The sequence below is a fragment of the Lissotriton helveticus genome, chromosome 3_1 (genome assembly GCF_964261635.1).
Source record: "Lissotriton helveticus chromosome 3_1, aLisHel1.1, whole genome shotgun sequence".
Lineage (NCBI taxonomy): Eukaryota > Metazoa > Chordata > Amphibia > Caudata > Salamandridae > Lissotriton > Lissotriton helveticus.
Genome location: NC_136061.1, coordinates 100919669 through 100941560, shown reverse-complemented (window position 1 = coordinate 100941560; position 21892 = coordinate 100919669).

Genomic DNA, 21892 nt, shown 5'->3' with positions numbered 1-21892 from the left:
CAGGGACTCCCGGGCCCGACAACCGTCGCATGTGTGACTCCAGCGACACCTGCCTCAGTGATCTGCAGAGTCCCCACCACCACCACCACCACCACCACCAGTACCACCAGTACCACCAGTACCACCACTCCTGCCTGTGCCTCCCTGCCCAACCCAGCGCACGACGCAGGTCCATCGGCCTCACACCCAAGCAGGGTGAGTGGGCCACAAAGGAGAGAGGCGACGGTACATCAGGCAATCAGGCGACCCAACCTCCGCCGCACAGAGGAAGGACACCTACCCCATCCTGTGGCAGAGTCCCTTGAAGCCCTAGCCAGGTGCCAGGCTTCATACGACCGTTCCCAGGAACATGCAGATCGTGCACACCAGGACTCCGTGGACAACACGAACATGTTGCGGGAAATTTCGGGGTACCTTGGCCAGATAGTGCACATCATGGGCCAGCAGACAACAATGTGGAGGGAATGGATTGGCCGGAACAACCCCACCCCCCTCCACCAATTGTCGTCGCGCCACTGCCACCGTCACCTCCACCTCCACCGCCACCGTCACCTCCGCCTCCACCGCCGCCGCCACCACCACCACCACCTGTGCCCCTGGCGACGGATGTGGCCCATGAACAACCTGCACCCCCAGCTGACTCACTTCCACCTCAAAGACGGAGGGGCCGCCCGAGGCTGGAAGTGGGTGAGAGCAGTGTTGGAGCGCCATCCACACGCTCCAAGAGGGGCCGCCAATGACTTTGACACTGCCTGAGCCACACATTCACCCTGCAAAGTATCCTGTCCCACATAGACAATCATTGGCACTGGTCTGCTGGACTAGCCTGACACCCCCCAATGTGGTGTCAGCACGGACATTTCATCTGCCATTACCTTCAACTCCAACTCCAACTCCCTCCCCCCCCACTTACTTGTAAATATTCACCATCACAAATGCACAACCTGTAAATAAATTTAACTTACACACTCAATGATGTTTAGCCTCCATGTTTATTCACATGATTGCCTTCAGAAACAGACGTCAACATGTTCAGGGATCCTAGTCGTACATGATCATGGCGCTGCGGGAGTGACCTAGGGAAAATCAGAGACAGCAAACACACATCAGGAAACAGATTCACACACATCACAACACACTGCACAGCAACATTCCACAAATTACACTCATCACAAAAGCATGGGATGAGAGGACACACATCATGGAGACTTGTATGTCCAAAGAAATGAAGACACACATATGCAACCATCACAAACAAGAACACACAGCTGATGCACCCCACATCCACACAACACCAGCAAACATACATAAGGCATTGTCAACTGGCACAAGAGGTAGTTACTCACATTCAAGGGAAGTAGCGATCAATGAGCTGGCGCCTCTGGTCCACACCTTCCTCCTCACCACTATCCTCATCAGTCGACATGGGTGGGATGGGAGGCCGAGGAACTTCTTCGTCTTCAGGGTATAGAAGAGGTGTTCAATGTCATTGCGCACGGCCAGGTTGTGGAGCATGCAGCAGGCAATCACGATCCTGCATACTTTGCCTGGTGAGTAAGGCAGGGCCCCTCCGGTCTTATCCAGGCACCGAAACCTAGACTTTAGCAATCCAAAGGTACGTTCAATCACTCTCCGTGTCCTTCCATGTGCATCATTGTAGCGCATTTCACCCGCAGTTGTTGGATTACGTATGGGACTCAGGAGCCAGGGCTGGTTTGGGTACGCCGAGTCGCCTATGTAGGGGGATGACAGACACAAACATCACAACAAGATATGGTGGGTACCCCATGCCACACAGAGATCACAAGAGTCCCTACTGCACACTCACCAACAAGCCACGCTTGACCGGGTCGCAGATTTGCCATCAGTTGGGGGACAATGCTGCTCCGCATGATGTGGGCGTCATGTGCGGAGCCTGGAAATCTTGCACACACATGGGAGATGATGTTGTTTGCCAGGCACACCACCAGCACGTTCAGCGAATGGAAGTGTTCGCGATTCCTAAAAACCTGCTCACGTGCCCGTGGTGGAATGATAGCGATATGTGTGCCATCAATTGAACCCACAACTTGTGGTATGTGGCCCAGTGCATAGAAGTCTGCTTTGACTGCTGGCAACTCTTCCGGCCGTGGGAAATGGATGTAGTCATTCTTGTACGGCATCATAGCTCTTAAAACATCCCGAAGTACCGTGCTGAACATGGACTGTGACATCCCCCCGGCATATCCAACTGTGTACTGAAAGGTGCCAGTAGCAAAGAAATGTAGTGCCGCCATAACCTTTGCTGTGGGTGTAATAGAACCAGGATACGTCCTACGTGGCTGCAGATGAGGAGACAATTGGGCAACAAGTGCCGGCCATGTACACAACCGCCGTGCCAGGCCGGGCCTAGGACGGCCGTGCCGGCCATGTACACAACCGCCGTGCCAGGCCGGGCCTAGGACGGCCGTGCCGGCCATGTACACAACCGCCATCCTAGGCCCGGCCTGGCACGGCGGTTGTGGACATGGCTGGCACGGCGGTTGTGGACATGGCCGGCACAGCCGTCCTAGGCCCGGCCTGGCGGTTGTGTACATGGCTGGCACGGCGGTTGTGAACATGGCCGGCACGGCCGTCCTAGGCCTGGCCTGGCACGGCGGTTGTGGACATGGCTGGCACGGCGGTTGTGGACATGGCCGGCACGGCCGTCCTAGGCCCGGCCTTGCACGGCGGTTGTGGACATGGCTGGCACGGCGGTTGTGAACATGGCCGGCACGGCCGTCCTAGGCCCGGCCTGGCATGGCGGTTGTGGACATGGCCGGCACGGCCGTCCTAGGCCCGGCCTGGCACGGCGGTTGTGTACATGGCCGGCACGGCCGTCCTAGGCCCGGCCTGGCACGGCGGTTGTGGACATGGCTGGTACGGCGGTTGTGAACATGGCCGGCACAGCCGTCCTAGGCCCGGCCTGGCACGGCGGTTGTGGACATGGCTGGCACGGCGGTTGTGGACATGGCCGGCACGGCCGTCCTAGGCCCGGCCTAGCACGGCGGTTGTGGACATGGCCGGCATGGCCGTCCTAGGCCCGGCCTGGCATGGCGGTTGTGTACATGGCCGGCACGGCCGTCCTAGGCCCGGCCGCTCCGGCCGGTGTACGGTGGATGATGCAATGTGACTGTAAGAGGGGACATGAACTGGCATGTCCATTGACTACATCTAAAGGGTGTATAGGCCTGCACTTCCCCCCCTGAGTACGTGCACCGCCATGGTGGCGCCAGTGATAGTACATTGTTGCAACTGAAGCATCCGTGCCTGAAGCTTGCACGTGCGGTTGCCGATGTGTGCCCGTGACGGTCCGTGCACATGCAGCCAATGAGAAGAGGGCCGCTGGCCGCATATGCCCAATCGAAAGTAGCGGAAGCAGTGCACTGCAACACCAGGGCCAGTCATTGGCCCATTTCACGAACACGCATCCAGGGCTGACCAATTGCTGGCGACGTATGCCACTGACATGTGCTGAGGGCCCTATATATGTGTGTTGTCCAAAAGCACACATCCTACCCTGGGGACCAGTGCTGCCTGTTCACCTCAACCTGCTGCTGCTGCTGAGCTGACCACCGACTGCTGCCTGTGACCATCACCTCGACCTGCTGCTGAGCTGACCACCGACTGCTGCCTGTGACCATCACCTCGACCTGCTGCTGCTGCTGAGCTGACCACCGACTGCTGTTCTAGTGCCATACTCCGTGATCTTGCCATGTCGGGAGCCAAAGAGATCCGGTCTCGTCCCTTCATCGCCGCGGAGCTTGATGTCCTCGTGGACGGTGTGCTCCGCAACTATGGACGCCTCTACGGCGCACCCGGACAGGTGGTAAGTGCAGTGTGTGACATGTTGGTGAGCATGAGGGGGCCAAATAATCCTGCCTACTGCAATCTTAGCTGTGTAGTGTGGGCTCGACATATTTTCTGGATTGTGCATGGTGGATGACAGATACGTGTTGCCCCTATCTGTGTGACAGGCCAACTGTCCACTGACTTACACCCTTTTGTCTCCCATCATGGTAGGTCAAGCTGCACCTTCGCAAGGACGTGTGGAGGGGCATTGCACGTGAAGTACGGGCATTGGGGGTGTGCAACAGACGACATACACACTGCCACAAACGCTGGGACGACATTTCCAGGCTGAGCAAGAATGTAGCGGAAGTGACACTGGGGATGATTCCAAGGATGCCACGTCTGGCCCGACGCTCCATGACCCCTCTCATGCACCGTATCATTGCAGTGACGCATCCTGACCTGTCCGAGTGTCGATCAACAGCAAACTAGCGGTGAGCATACTGTCTGTGTAGGAAACTTGTGAGTGCAATGCATGTATTGGTGCACAGACACAGTATTGAGTTCCGTGGTGCGTATGTATCTCTGTGATGCCATGTTGGTCCCATTGGGTGGGTGTCATTTGACATCCAGGTCGGCCATGTTGACACGCCACTTGCTTAGTAGTTGAGTGTTGAAGCACATGCTCTAGTGGTCCATTGCCCCATGGCAAGAAATGTGTGCAGATGTACGTGCTCCTGCCCTGTCCGCATGCTGTACATGTGTCATGGCCACCAACGCTTATGTAATGTGAGGATGACTGGTAGAGATGGGCCGTGTGCAGGATGGGGGCTACAAGAACTTTGTCAGCTATGGAATTTGGGAATCCTTGTCCTTCTGTATGTGAGTGTGCCCATGACTTACACCTCTTATATGTGCATTTCAGCTATGACAGAGGACACTCAGCCACAGACGGAGGAGATTAGTCGAGGAAATGAGTCCGGGTCAGACTTCGCACACACGCAGACTGACACAGAGGACGGCAGCGCCAGAGAGGGGGACAGGACCGTCCCTGAGGACTCGCATGTGGAGACACCATCGTCCTCATCTTCTGAAAATCTTGGTGAGCCAGCACTGTTGTAACAGACTGGGAGTGGGCAATCATCACCTTCTGTCGGAAAACAGCCCACAGGGCCCACACTTCCGCCAACTGCACCATGTACTGTTCGTGCCCGCAGGAGTAGGGGGAGCAGAGTGGCGTTCGGTGCAGGCACCGCTGCCCCTGCCACGGTGAGCCAAAATGCACTGTGTGCTGAGGCCGTTGATCTGCTACAACAGCTGTGTGTGGGGCAGACCAATATGACAAATGCTTTCCAAGACCATGATAGGAAGTTGGGGCAGGTGGTGGCATTCATGGAAGGGATACAAAAGGGGGCGCTGATGGACGGAGCATCCGAATCAAGCAAACACTCACACCCAGTCAAAAGATCTGGGTTTAATCCATCACCGTTCTTTAGCCCACTCTGCCACCCCAGTTCAGACATGGCTATATGCAAATCAATCTGACCATGTGCCTCATGGGAACAGTCCAGCCCGAACTGCCAAGCCATGTCTTCCCTGGACCGGAAACAAGCTTCCGAGGACCGGTTTCTGGCATTCCAGCCGTCTTCAGCCCGGCTTGCTTGAATCCAGTGGCAAAGTGAGCAAGGGACTCACGTCTGAGCATACCCTGCCACACTTATGGCGGCCAAAAGCGGTACAATTTTCACCCCTGTCCATCAACTGTGTTTTTTCTAATTTTCACCCCGAGTGGGCTGGGTATGCTCAGACGTGAGTCCCAGGCTCTCCACACCACTGGAGTCAAGCTATCCAGGCTGATGAAGGCTGATAGCCAGAAACCGGTCCTTGGATGCCTGATTCCGGTCTGGGAAAGACATGGCTTGGTAGTTCGGACTGGACTGTTCCCATGAGGCACAGGGTCAGAGCTGATTTGCATATAGCCAGTGGCTAACCCAGGGTGGTGTGGAGTGCAAAAAAACGATGGATTTAGGCCCAGATCATTGTACTGGGGTGAATGTATGACATTGTTCTACATTCTGTCCATCAACTGTGTTTTTTGCAATTTTCACCCTGAGTGGGCTGGGTATGCTCAGACGTGGGTCCCAGGCTCTCCACACCACTGGAGTCAAGCTATCCAGGCTGATGAAGGCTGATAACCAGAAACCGGTCCTTTGATACTTGATTCCGGTCTGGGTAAGACATGGCTTGGTAGTTCGGACTGGACTGTTCCCATGAGGCACAGGGTCAGAGCTGATTTGCATATAGCCAGTGGCTAACCCAGGGTGGTGTGGAGTGCAAAAAAACGATGGATTTAGGCCCAGATCATTGTACTGGGGTGAATGTATGACATTGTTCTACATTCTGTCCATCAACTGTGTTTTTTGCAATATTCATGGAAGGGATACATGGCGATCTTGCTGGTCTACACAGGACAGTGCAGTCATTGGCAAGCAGTGTGTCGTCTGCAATAGTACAGTCGCATGGACAGGGTGCTACTTCTGTTTCCCCATCCACACCACTGGATGTCTCAGGGGGGAGTGATTATTCTGAGCAGGACTCAAATACAGGTTATTGCACTAGAAGCAGCGTCAGACAGCACGTCAGGGCACGCAGGGCACAGACCCCATCCCCTAGGTCAGCAAAATCTGTTCACGAAGACAACGTCAGATACACTGGAGTACACACACAGGATCCACAAGTGTTGTTGCGGGACATGCCTTCAGGAGCTACACAGGCATTCAACACAAAAGGTACTCCCAAGGCAAGGGATACTCACAAGTCCATCGACAATCCCTTGGACAAGGCCACTCAAAAGACAAAGGCACCTCAAAAGAGCAGGGAAAGTCCCAAGGGCAGGCCCACAACAGAAGAAAGGGCCACTCCCAAGGACACGGACAAGGACAGTCAAAAGACAAAGGCACCTCCTAAGAGCAGGGAGACTCCCAAGGGCAGGCCCACAACAGAGGAAAGGGCCACTCCCAAGGACACGGACAAGGACAGTCAAAAGACAAAGGCACCTCCTAAGAGCAGGGAGACTCCCAAGGGCAGGCCCACAACAGAGGAAAGGGCCACTCCCAAGGACATGGACAAGGACAGTCAAAAGACAAAGGCACCTCCTAAGAGCAGGGAGACTCCCAAGGGCAGGCCCACAACAGAGGAAAGGGCCACTCCCAAGGACACGGACAAGGACAGTCAAAAGACAAAGGCACCTCCTAAGAGCAGGGAGACTCCCAAGAGCAGGCCCACAACAGAGGAAAGGGCCACTCCCAAGGACACAGACAAGGACAGTCAAAAGACAAAGGCACCTCCTAAGAGCAGGGAGACTCCCAAGGGCAGTCCCACAACAGAGGAAAGGGCCACTCCCAAGGACACGGACAAGGACAGTCAAAAGACAAAGGCACCTCCTAAGAGCAGGGAGACTCCCAAGGACAGGCACACAACAGAGCAAGGTCCATCTCCCAAGGCCAGGGACACACACAGAGAGCAGGTGTCTACTGGAGACAGGTACACCACAGACGACAAGTCTGCTGGCAGGAACAGGGCGCCGACCAGGGCACAGGCAAAATCCAGAGACAACACTCCACCTACGGATGAGGCACATCCTACGGACAAGGCTTCTACCATGGATAATGGCGCAATCAAGGACAGGCATACTTCACCCCTGGCTGCACTGCGGCTGATGTTTTCGACTGAATGCCAAACAGATGTCTCCGCGGCGGAGTCCCCCCATACCTCCACTCCCATCCAGGCCAGTCAGAAGCAGAGGAGGGAGTCCCCTGTTGTTGCATCCCCCATTACACATTATTCTGAGTCCAGACGGCAGGCACACAGCAAACGACAAGCAGGCTCCAGCACATCCCCAGAAACCCGATCCCCGGCTGCTGATGCTCCACCTATGGTGGGTGATATTTGTTTAGAGTCACCACCACTTGCCAGTCCTGTCCTGTCCAGGGTGCACTCACATATCCCCAAGAAACGCAGACACACACCATTGACACCTGCCCACCCCGATGTTGTTCAAGGTCAGCTATCCCCTGCTCCCAGGGCCACCCTGCCTCCTGGACCATACAGCCCTGTGGCTCATCATTTCAGTGGTCCCAGTGGCGCAGGTGCAGTTGACTCTCATGTATCAGATAGTGCCACTGTGTCTGTTGGTTGCTGTCATGCATCATGTAGTAGCACAGTCTCAGTTGTGCCCTCTCCTGTTGCAGGTCCTGGCAGTGTATCTGGGTCTATGGCTCACCTGTCAGTGAGTAGATCTGTGGCTGTGTTGCACACTCCTGTTTCTGGTGCTGGCAGTCTGTCTGGGTCAGTGCTCACGTGTCAGTGACTACATCTGTGGCTGTGTCTCACATTCCTGTTGCTGGTGCTGGCAGTGTGTCTGGGTCTGTGGCCCATGTGTCTGTCACTCGTGCTGTGGCTGTGTCTCACACTCCTGTTGCTGGTGCTGGCAGTGTGTCTGGGTCCGTGGCCCATGTGTCTGTCACTCGGGCTGTGGCTGTGTCTCACATTCCTGTTTCTGGTGCTGGCAGTGTGTCTGTGTCTGTGGCCCATGTGTGTGTCACTCGGGCTGTGGCTGTGTCTCACACTCCTTTTGCTGGTGCTGGCAGTGTGTCCGAGGCAGGTAGTTCACGCAGTCAACCTGATTCTGTGATGTGAGTTGCTGATCACTTCACCCACATGTTATTTCACATGGTGTGTCCATTGTCCATTGAGAACTGCTTAGCACTCTTGTGGTCCCTGGGACGGGTTGGTTGGGACACGTACTTGTGCTGCCTCTGATGTACCCGCTCTGTTATGCACAATGCCCTGTTGCTGTTCTGATGCTGCATTGTGCCCTCTGATGTGCTGACTCTGATGTACCTGCTCTATACTCCACAATGCCCTGTTGCTGTTCTGATACTGCATTCTGCCCTCTCACGTGCTGCCTCTGATGGACATGTTCAGTGCCATGGACTGTTGATGCACTTAACCCCTCTCATGTGCTGCCTCTGATGTACCTGCACTGTTATGGACACTGCCCTGTTGCTGTTCTGATACTGCATTCTGCCCTCTCACGTGCTGCCTCTGATGGACATGTTCGGTGCAATGGACTGTAGATGCACTTAGCCCCTCTCATGTGCTGCCTCTGATGTACCTGCACTGTTATGGACACTGCCCTGTTGCTGTTCTGATACTGCATTCTGCCCTCTCACGTGCTGCCTCTGATGGTCATGTTCAGTGCCGTGGACTGTTGATGCACTTAGCCCCTATCATGTGCTGCCTCTGATGTACCTGCACTGTTATGGACACTGCCCTGTTGCTGTTCTGATACTGCATTCTGCCCTCTCACGTGCTGCCTCTGATGGACATGTTCAGTGCCATGGACTGTTGTTGCACTTGGCCCCTCTCACGTGCTGCCTCTGATGGACATGTTCAGTGCTATGGACTGTTGATGCACTTGGCCCCTCTCACGTGCTGCCTCTGATGGACCTGCTCTGTTATGCACAATGCCCTGTTGCTGTTCTGATACTGCATTGTGCCCTCTGATGTGCTGACTCTGATGTACCTGCTCTGTACTCCACAATGCCCTGTTGATGTTCTGATACTGCATTCTGCCCTCTGATGTGCTGACTCTGATGTACCTGCTCTGTACTCCACAATGCCCTGTTGATGTTCTGATGCTGCATTGTGCCCTCTGATGTGCTGACTCTGATGTACCTGCTCTGTACTCCACAATGCCCTGTTGCTGTTCTGATACTGCATTCTGCCCTCTCACGTGCTGCCTCTGATGGACATGTTCAGTGCTATGGACTGTAGATGCACTTGGCCCCTCTCACGTGCTGCCTCTGATGTACCTGCACTGTTATGGACACTGCCCTGTTGCTGTTCTGATACTGCATTCTGCCCTCTCATGTGCTGCCTCCAATGGACATGTTCAGTGCCATGGACTGTTGATGTACTTAGCCCCTCTCATGTGCTGCCTCTGATGTACCTGCACTGTTACGGACACTGCCCTGTTGCTGTTCTGATACTGCATTCTGCCCTCTCACGTGCTGCCTCTGATGGACATGTTCAGTGCCATGGACTGTTGATGCACTTAGCCCCTCTCATGTGCAGCCTCTGATGTACCTGCACTGTTATGGACACTGCCCTGTTGCTGTTCTGATACTGCATTCTGCCCTCTCACGTGCTGCCTCTGATGGACATGTTCAGTGCCATGGACTGTTGATGCACTTAGCCCCTCTCATGTGCTGCCTCTGTTGTACCTGCACTGTTATGGACACTGCCCTGTTGCTGTTCTGATAATGCATTCTGCCCTCTCACGTGCTGCCTCTGATGGACATGTTCAGGGCCGTGGACTGTTGATGCACTTAGCCCCTCTCATGTGCTGCCTCTGATGTACCTGCACTGTTATGGACACTGTCCTGTTGCTGTTCTGATACTGCATTCTGCCCTCTCACGTGCTGCCTCTGATGGACATTTTCAGTGCCATGGACTGTTGATGCACCTGGCCCCTCTCACGTGCTGCCTCTGATGGACCTGCTCTGTTATGCACAATGCCCTGTTGCTGTTCTGATACTGCATTCTGCCCTCTGATGTGCTGACTCTGATGTACCTGCTCTGTACTCCACAATGCCCTGTTGATGTTCTGATACTGCATTCTGCCCTCTGATGTGCTGACTCTGATGTACCTGCTCTGTACTCCACAATGCCCTGTTGATGTTCTGATACTGCATTCTGCCCTCTGATGTGCTGACTCTGATGTACCTGCTCTGTACTCCACAATGCCCTGTTGATGTTCTGATGCTGCATTGTGCCCTCTGATGTGCTGACTCTGATGTACCTGCTCTGTACTCCACAATGCCCTGTTGCTGTTCTGATACTGCATTCTGCCCTCTCACGTGCTGCCTCTGATGGACATGTTCAGTGCTATGGACTGTAGATGCACTTGGCCCCTCTCACGTGATGCCTCTGATGTACCTGCACTGTTATGGACACTGCCCTGTTGCTGTTCTGATATTGCATTCTGCCCTCTCATGTGCTGCCTCTGATGGACATGTTCAGTGCAATGGATTGTTGATGCACTTAGCCCCTCTCATGTGCTGCCTCTGATGTACCTGCACTGTTACGGACACTGCCCTGTTGCTGTTCTGATACTGCATTCTGCCCTCTCACGTGCTGCCTCTGATGGACATGTTCAGTGCCATGGACTGTTGATGCACTTAGCCCCTCTCATGTGCTGCCTCTGATGTACCTGCACTGTTATGGACACTGCCCTGTTCCTGTTCTGATACTGCATTCTGCCCTCTCACGTGCTGCCTCTGATGGACATGTTCAGTGCCATGGACTGTTGATGCACTTAGCCCCTCTCATGTGCTGCCTCTGATGTACCTGCACTGTTATGGACACTGCCCTGTTCCTGTTCTGATACTGCATTCTGCCCTCTCACGTGCTGCCTCTGATGGACATGTTCAGTGCCATGGACTGTTGATGCACTTAGCCCCTCTCATGTGCTGCCTCTGATGTACCTGCACTGTTATGGACACTGCCCTGTTGCTGTTCTGATACTGCATTCTGCCCTCTCACGTGCTGCCTCTGATGGACAGGTTCAGTGCTATGGACTGTTGATGCACTTGGCCCCTCTCACGTGCTGCCTCTGATGGACCTGCTCTGTTATGCACAATGCCCTGTTGCTGTTCTGATACTGCATTCTGCCCTCTGATGTGCTGACTCTGATGTACCTGCTCTGTACTCCACAATGCCCTGTTGATGTTCTGATACTGCATTCTGCCCTCTGATGTGCTGACTCTGATGTACCTGCTCTGTACTCCACAATGCCCTGTTGATGTTCTGATACTGCATTCTGCCCTCTGATGTGCTGACTCTGATGTACCTGCTCTGTACTCCACAATGCCCTGTTGATGTTCTGATGCTGCATTGTGCCCTCTGATGTGCTGACTCTGATGTACCTGCTCTGTACTCCACAATGCCCTGTTGCTGTTCTGATACTGCATTCTGCCCTCTCACGTGCTGCCTCTGATGGACATTTTCAGTGCCATGGACTGTTGATGCACTTGGCCCCTCTCACGTGCTGCCTCTGATGGACCTGCTCTGTTATGCACAATGCCCTGTTGCTGTTCTGATACTGCATTCTGCCCTCTGATGTGCTGACTCTGATGTACCTGCTCTGTACTCCACAATGCCCTGTTGATGTTCTGATACTGCATTCTGCCCTCTGATGTGCTGACTCTGATGTACCTGCTCTGTACTCCACAATGCCCTGTTGATGTTCTGATACTGCATTCTGCCCTCTGATGTGTTGACTCTGATGTACCTGCTCTGTACTCCACAATGCCCTGTTGATGTTCTGATGCTGCATTGTGCCCTCTGATGTGCTGACTCTGATGTACCTGCTCTGTACTCCACAATGCCCTGTTGCTGTTCTGATACTGCATTCTGCCCTCTCACGTGCTGCCTCTGATGGACATGTTCAGTGCTATGGACTGTAGATGCACTTGGCCCCTCTCACGTGCTGCCTCTGATGTACCTGCACTGTTATGGACACTGCCCTGTTGCTGTTCTGATACTGCATTCTGCCCTCTCATGTGCTGCCTCTGATGGACATGTTCAGTGCAATGGATTGTTGATGCACTTAGCCCCTCTCATGTGCTGCCTCTGATGTACCTGCACTGTTACGGACACTGCCCTGTTGCTGTTCTGATACTGCATTCTGCCCTCTCACGTGCTGCCTCTGATGGACATGTTCAGTGCCATGGACTGTTGATGCACTTAGCCTCTCTCATGTGCTGCCTCTGATGTACCTGCACTGTTATGGACACTGCCCTGTTCCTGTTCTGATACTGCATTCTGCCCTCTCACGTGCTGCCTCTGATGGACATGTTCAGTGCCATGGACTGTTGATGCACTTAGCCCCTCTCATGTGCTGCCTCTGATGTACCTGCACTGTTATGGACACTGCCCTGTTCCTGTTCTGATACTGCATTCTGCCCTCTCACGTGCTGCCTCTGATGGACATGTTCAGTGCCATGGACTGTTGATGCACTTAGCCCCTCTCATGTGCTGCCTCTGATGTACCTGCACTGTTATGGACACTGCCCTGTTGCTGTTCTGATACTGCATTCTGCCCTCTCACGTGCTGCCTCTGATGGACAGGTTCAGTGCTATGGACTGTTGATGCACTTGGCCCCTCTCACGTGCTGCCTCTGATGGACCTGCTCTGTTATGCACAATGCCCTGTTGCTGTTCTGATACTGCATTCTGCCCTCTGATGTGCTGACTCTGATGTACCTGCTCTGTACTCCACAATGCCCTGTTGATGTTCTGATACTGCATTCTGCCCTCTGATGTGCTGACTCTGATGTACCTGCTCTGTACTCCACAATGCCCTGTTGATGTTCTGATACTGCATTCTGCCCTCTGATGTGCTGACTCTGATGTACCTGCTCTGTACTCCACAATGCCCTGTTGATGTTCTGATGCTGCATTGTGCCCTCTGATGTGCTGACTCTGATGTACCTGCTCTGTACTCCACAATGCCCTGTTGCTGTTCTGATACTGCATTCTGCCCTCTCACGTGCTGCCTCTGATGGACATGTTCAGTGCCATGGACTGTTGATGCACTTAGCCCCTCTCATGTGCTGCCTCTGATGTACCTGCACTGTTATGGACACTGCCCTGTTGCTGTTCTGATACTGCATTCTGCCCTCTCACGTGCTGCCTCTGATGGACAGGTTCAGTGCTATGGACTGTTGATGCACTTGGCCCCTCTCACGTGCTGCCTCTGATGGACCTGCTCTGTTATGCACAATGCCCTGTTGCTGTTCTGATACTGCATTCTGCCCTCTGATGTGCTGACTCTGATGTACCTGCTTTGTACTCCACAATGCCCTGTTGATGTTCTGATACTGCATTCTGCCCTCTGATGTGCTGACTCTGATGTACCTGCTCTGTACTCCACAATGCCCTGTTGATATTCTGATACTGCATTCTGCCCTCTGATGTGCTGACTCTGATGTACCTGCTCTGTACTCCACAATGCCCTGTTGATGTTCTGATGCTGCATTGTGCCCTCTGATGTGCTGACTCTGATGTACCTGCTCTGTACTCCACAATGCCCTGTTGCTGTTCTGATACTGCAATCTGCCCTCTCACGTGCTGCCTCTGATGGACATGTTCAGTGCTATGGACTGTAGATGCACTTGGCCCCTCTCACGTGCTGCCTCTGATGTACCTGCACTGTTATGGACACTGCCCTGTTGCTGTTCTGATACTGCATTCTGCCCTCTCACGTGCTGCCTCTGATGGACATGTTCAGTGCCATGGACTGTTGATGCACTTAGCCCCTCTCATGTGCTGCCTCTGATGTACCTGCACTGTTATGGACACTGCCCTGTTGCTGTTCTGATACTGCATTCTGCCCTCTCACGTGCTGCCTCTGATGGACATGTTCAGTGCCATGGACTGTTGATGCACTTAGCCCCTCTCATGTGCTGCCTCTGATGTACCTGCACTTTTATGGACACTGCCCTGTTGCTGTTCTGATACTGCATTCTGCCCTCTCACGTGCTGCCTCTGATGGACATGTTCAGTGTTATGGACTGTTGATGCACTTGGCCCCTCTCACGTGCTGCCTCTGATGGACCTGCTCTGTTATGCACAATGCCCTGTTGCTGTTCTGATACTGCATTCTGCCCTCTGATGTGCTGACTCTGATGTACCTGCTCTGTACTCCACAATGCCCTGTTGATGTTCTGATACTGCATTCTGCCCTCTTATGTGCTGACTCTGATGTACCTGCTCTGTACTCCACAATGCCCTGTTGATGTTCTGATACTGCATTCTGCCCTCTGATGTGCTGACTCTGATGTACCTGCTCTGTACTCCACAATGCCCTGTTGATGTTCTGATGCTGCATTGTGCCCTCTGATGTGCTGACTCTGATGTACCTGCTCTGAACTCCACAATGCCCTGTTGCTGTTCTGATACTGCATTCTGCCCTCTCACGTGCTGCCTCTGATGGACATGTTCAGTGCTATGGACTGTAGATGCACTTGGCCCCTCTCACGTGCTGCCTCTGATGTACCTGCTCTGTTATGCACAATGCCCTGTTGCTGTTCTGATGCTGCATTGTGCCCTCTGATGTGCTGACTCTGATGTACCTGCTCTGTACTCCACAATGCCCTGTTGATGTTCTGATACTGCATTCTGCCCTCTCACGTGCTGCCTCTGATGGACATGTTCAGTGCTATGGACTGTAGATGCACTTGGCCCCTCTCACGTGCTGTCTCTGATGTACCTGCTCTGTACTCCACAATGCCCTGTTGATGTTCTGATACTGCATTCTGCCCTCTGATGTGCTGACTCTGATGTTCATGCTCTGGTGCCCACTTTGCCCTGTGATTATACCCCTATTATGTGCAATAAAGGTAGTCTATCATGTCTCGTGGTTTGCCGTTGTCATTCATGTTAGCGTACTACAGATGTGTATTTCTATTTGCTTCTCATCAGTGGTTTCGGTAACATGACACTCCCCCTCCCTACGTCACGACCCTTGCAGGTATTCCCCTCCATGCAGCCAATGGTTTGTGCCTTACCTGCGTCGGCGTCCATGGTGGGCCAAGACTAGGACGTGGTGGATCGCGAAGAGCATCGGGAAAGCGTGTAGCGCTGGGTCCATGGTGGTGAGCAGCTTGTGGTGGGTCTCTCTGCTATGTATCTTTTCTTCGCTGTGGGGAATCCGCCGTGTTCAGACAGGTTGTTTTTCCGCAGCGTTTTTATGTGTATTTTCCGCCATCTTGATTTGGGGGACGGTCTTAGACGTCAGTACGTACGGCGGAGCCTCCGGATGTGTTCCGTCCGCCGCGTGGTCGTGTGTAGTTGGGCGGCGGTGCGTGCTTTTCCGTCGCGGACGGAAATTTGACACGTTTTCCTATCCTGATATGGCGGACGGAGTGTCCGCGGCAGGCGGACATGGAAAAGGCATTTTCTGCGTACTCTAGGGACGCGGTAGCTCTTCCGTCCGCCATCCTAATGAGCCCCTAACTCTGCTCCGAGGATTCAGTGAAAACCCAAAAGGGAAGTCGCCGGGCTATAGCGGAGTGCCTGAACTAAAACTTTATACATTGTTTACAACTGCAGTTTTATTTCTAATACCATGGTTTTCTGAAAGAAGAATTGTAAAACACCCCACTATTCATCTCTTTGATGGATCTGCTAGTAAAAGTTAACTAAAGGACAACAAGACCTGTTTAATTCTCCATTTATTTAATTTTTAATTAGAGATTTAATCTCCTAGCATGATCTCTACATTTTTCTAGAAGGACAATAATTCAGTTATGCATTAAAATCCTGAAAGAAAGATTACATTTCAATGACATTCATTTATCAGCTTAGAAAAATAAGTCGGAGACATATTACCCAGATATAGAGACTTAGACATCAGCATAGAACGAAATAGTTCCCAACGAAAACCTCTCTGTCTCGCTCAAAGGACTTCACACTCATTCAAAAGTTAAAGTTCAGAAAAATGTCAAAGTCCCTAGGCCATATGAAAAATTGCACAGACCAGCAGCATCTTGAGGTGCAAAGATCAGGTCAAAAAGGCGAGCTCTCTTAATGTCCCTAATGTCCTCTTTTATACCCTTTTTCACTAACTTATTTATCTAAATTCATAACTCTTAAGTCCTAGAATGTCCGTGATTGGTCAATTTAGAGTTGGATGAACATCACCTCATCGTTTTACTGTTCAATTTGTTCGGAGTCATCCTCATGACACGAAAAATAGTGGTGCCATTGTTTAAACTTTACTTCCTTCGAAGTGTCCTTTAAATTGTTATTCGATGTACTATTCCCATGGATTAACTTGCTGACTTCAACAAATTTGGCATGTACCCCATGAAATTGGCCACGCTTCCTTGACCCATACTGCTCAGTCACAGGCAGCTTGCATCTCCGATTTGGCGCATGCGTACTTCTACCGCCACATCGGGATTTCAGTCAGCATCCATCTTTGTTGGCTCACACAGGCCTCAATTTAGGAAGTATTACAGAAACAAACACAAATAAAAATACATTTACAAAATAAAGCCTTTCTGTTTACCTCCCCCTTTCTAATGATATCCCAGTTAGTATTTACCTAGCTTTCAGCAACACATATGCGTGATTTAACTTACCAATCTTCATGATTTATGCCACAAATAAACAGACAACAGCACATTCATGCAATTCTCAATTAGATTACAACAAATGCATACTCTTTATGAGACAATATATACGACAAATTAATAAATTATGTGTGGTTAATTTCAAAACCACACGTTTAGTACTTATTACTGTTATGGTAAGTTGGTTTTACAAGGGGTATACAAACATTTTTGTTTCCACCTTGCTCCATCATCAGCAAAGGATCAGTCACAAGCTGTGGGAAGATGTACATAGATCAGAAAGCACAAAGTGGCAAGAAACACACTGCCTACTGATGACGTGCACTGTATAGACAATGGGCAGCTATCCGCAAACAGACAGGTAAGCTAACATAACAATGAAAAAAGACCAGGAGAGAAAGCGTATACTAAAATGCATTATATTACAGGGTACATATACAGGGTACATTACATGGTGTGCAGTACTGTGTACAGTCCTTAAACAACTGCTCAGAAAACAAGTATCCTCGGGCGAAATTTCAATTACGCCAGAGATATTGGAGCAATGATTTTGGTAATTCTGTATTACTCTGTGACACAAAATTGTGGCTAATACAGTGATTACTCCTCCATGCTTAATTAAGTGTACTTTGTGGTGGGGGGAGTCCAAAGAGCTCCTTTATCAAGCAGCTACTCACGCTCACTATTCGTGCTTTGCTGCATTTAGCACTATTTCTTAGTACAATAGGCCACCTTCTGTCCATTTTGTTCTGACTTAAAAATAAGTCAGAACATGATTATGAAGCAGGTAATTACAGAAAACATCTGCAGACTTCACATAATCCTGGGACTAACAGGTCAAGTGTAGCAATCAAATGTAAGCTTGCAGGTGTTCTTCGTTGCAAGATGGTTTATTAGTAGGTGCAGGCACATACCTAGCGCTTCTAATAACACCAATATCACAAATAAGGGATTAATCCTTGCTCAACCCTTGGTAGCTTGGCTGATGAGCAGTCAGGCTAAACGTAGGAGAAAGGTGTGTAAAGCATTTAATAACCCCAATACAGTAAATAAGTAAAAGACACAACACAATAAAAATCCAACACCAATTTGTAAAAATAGCAAATATTTTTATCTTTGAAATGACAGCAAAATTATCCAATCCAAGGCAGGAAACCTTAGAATTTTTAAAGTTTACATTTAAAAAAATGTGCTTTCCAGCACCAAAACGTGTAAAGTGCCAACCTCAGCTATTTGGTCATGCTGGACCGGGATGAAGTCAAAGTTTCAGGTTGACTGCGATGGAGTGCGGGTCAGTTATATTGAGTTGTTGGGCCCGATTAAGATTTTACTTTTGCACTTAATCACTTTTGTGGAGCTTTTTTTGTCAACGTTGAGCGATCTGGTCCTCTGATCCGGATTTTGAGGCGATGACGAATGCCTGGTGCAGCGCAATGCTTAGGAGTGTCCTGGGGGTCTTTGTCATCCACAGCAAGGAGCTCCAGAGCTTTCAGCAGGGCAAACCTGGGCTGTTGCGGTTCAATGTCGCCAGCTTGACTCTGTCATCGTTGCTAGTCTTGTTCTGGAGTTTTTCCATAAAAGTTGGCAAAAAGTTCCCAAACTTTCAGATTTTCTTCTGAAAGGTGCTTTAAGTGAGGATTAGGAAGGGTTCACAGCACCAGCCAAGGGTTCAGGAGCTCTGGTTTGCCTCGTGGGGTCTGGGACTCCATCTCCTACAATGCACACAGTCAATCCAGGGAACTCTCGGTGAAGCCTGGTCAGCTGTAATGTTGCAGATGATTTGTTCTAGCACTTTTCTACCTGTTGCTGCTCAGGAAGTCCACTCCTCATCCATAAAGACAGGCAAAGTCTTTCTTGTGTGGAGCCTTTAGGGTGCAGCAGGTGCTGTCCCACTGAGTGCAGGCCTCTGTTGTGCAGTCCAAGGGTGCAGCAGGGCAGTATATCTTCTCCAGATTTTTTCAGGCAGGGAATTGAGGGGCTCTTGCAACTCTCTCTTATGTATTCCCTATTCTGGGCTGGCAAGGGGGGGAATGTCCCAATCAATGGGGTTCAAGATGTCATTCTCTGCCATGACAGCTTCCTCTGAATTGTGTAATTTTTGTGTACCAAAATGCTAATTTCTCCAAAAATCTGAATGGAGAAAATACCTCCTTGGAGTTTAGGTCTGGCAATACATGGCACAATTATGTCTCAGATGTCGTTTGACGTGTTTTTAAGAATCTTCTGAATAAATTGTAAATTTTTAAGATTTTATTTTTACATTTCCTCGTTGTTCATCTTACTGGTGTGGAATAAGCGTTTATGGCAAAATTAATGTTGGTTGTGTGATATTTTTCCAAAGGGGATTTGTTTTTAGACCCTTGTCTTTATTGGTATCCCACTCCTTTGGTTGCTGGGTCCCTCTCTCTTTGATTAAAGATATTTAGGTCTTCTTCAAACAGTAATCCCAGGTTTTGTGCCTTCTTGGATGGGTATTGTAGTGGCCCAAAGTTATTTGGCCTTTTTTAATGGTTTGAAGCAGGCTTGACCAAACCTTAAGCATGATGCCAAGCTTAGGGCTACTGGGCAGAGCTACTTATGAGACTCGGATTAGCACTCTTGATTGATGATGCGTGTTGGACCTGGTCCTCTCTGCAGGGTCATCCTAAAACTTTTTGCCTTTTTGCTGAATTAATTTCTGTTGGCCTTCACCACTGCTAACCAATGCTTAAGTGATTGCGATCTCACCTTAAAACATGGTTGAATTAGCTAATACCCAATTGGTATATTTAATTTACTTGTAAGACCCTGATAAAGTGGCACTACCTGTACTCATGGCCTGTAAATTAAATATTACTAGTGGGCCTGAAGCACTGATTGTGCCACAAACTGAAGTAGCATTTTAAACATGTCTCAGACCTGCCATTGCAGAACCTGTGTGTGCAGTTATACTGCCATTTCGACCAGGCAAAATAAACCTTTTGTCAGGCCCTAGTCTTCCCTTTTTATACACAACTGTCACCCCCAGGGAAGACCCTGGACATCCCAGAGGGTAGGATGCAGTGTATTTAAAAGGTAGAACATATACTTTCAAGTTTTACATGTCTTAGTCGTGAAAAACTCTTACATTTGTTTTTCTCTACTGCATGGCCTATCTCTTCAATAGGATAACACTGGGGTTATCTTATTACATTTTTATAAGTGTAATTTCCAAATGGGAAGAGATACCCAGTTCATGTTTGGTGTCTTTGGCATTGGAGTGAAAAGCCCTAGTTAGTGGCACATTCAGGTTTTTAATCACAATTTTAAAAATGCCACTTGTAGAAAATTGGCATGTTCTTGTATGTGCCATTTGGTGCCTGCAGCTAGTATCTGGTGACATGACTGGATGTAGGTGACTGTTGGGCTTTGTGTATTCCTCCTAGATGGCCACACATAATGAGGAGCTTAAGTGTGACTCTATGGGCCATCACTAGCAGGATAAGTGGGAGGAGCTTGGACCAGCCCCACTTACACTTGAATAGGCTGTGTCCTGCCTCCACACAAAGGGCTGCATACCCCCTGTAGTTACTATGAAGCCAGTGCAGGGAATGCAGTGTATCTGTGCACGTCAAAGGCATTCATCTAGAAGCTGTTTCCCACTTCAAAGGCACAACTGTGTATAGAAGAAGGACCTCAGACACCACCACTTCAGTATATTTTTAGATCTATGGATACTCTGCCAGGGATAAGGACTGATGTGCTGCTGAAAAGACTGCCTCCCTGCTGTACTTCTACTCTCTAGGATATATTGCTCTGATGTGCTGACCTGCTGCCCTCTTGCTTAGGGAGGTTGAACTACACAGTCTGTTGGCCTTCGGATCATTGCCTCATGGGCATAAAAGTCTTCCCTATGGCTCCTAGACCAGTCTTCAGTAAGTTCCTGAACCCCCAGTGGTGGCTCCCATCTCCTGGACCTTTGGTGTGGGTCAGTTGGCTCATAAATCAGGCTTTTGGGCTCTTCATGACTACAAATGAGCCTGTTTTCACTGTAACTGCGCTGCTCACACCGAAAATTAGCTCGAACTGCCACTAGCCCTTCTCTTCACACTGCACACATCGAATGCTGTGCGGACCACCAATGCAAGGCTACAGACCTGATCTAGCGCTCTGTTTGAAAAACTGTCTCATAAACGCTACTTATCACCTCAATACTCACCATTAATCATAAAAAACATATATAGGCCCATAATACCAATGAGACAATTTTTGAGCAACTGAATCAGGTGGTCAGATTAACTAAACTACTCACATATAATTTTCATTATTATATATAACTGCAGTTTATCTATTTTCGCCATGGTTTTAAACATTTATTATTTATTAATCAGACCACTAAGGCGATTGGATCAACTGATGGAAACTAGACCATGAATAAGCAAGACCAGCTTGTCTTTTCAAATCTAATTTTAATAACTTTATTTTTCATTAAGAAAAAAACATTTACGTTTAAGAATCTTTATTTTATAAGCAATTAAGAAAGCAGCATTTTAATAATGAAATGAATTAATAAACTGACATTTTCAAGGCAGGCTCAAAAACATGAAATATTAGCAGAATAACAGTTTTCATTCCCTAAATCTATTTCCCTGTCTATTTCTCACTTCACCTAGAAAGGAAAAATTATTTAAAGTCTGCTGTCCTTACATGCGCCAAAGGTCCAACAGCATGACACGTCATTCAAGATTCGGAAAGTAAGAGAGCAGTTTCCTGCTCATAGTGTCAGGTTTTATACCTTTCTTTCTAGCTAAACTTTCTACATTTTACCTTCTTTTAAACAAATCCGAGCTTTTCATTGGCTGTCCTGTGTCAGTCCATGATAAAATGCATTAGGTCATCTTCGATTCTTGACCAAGTCC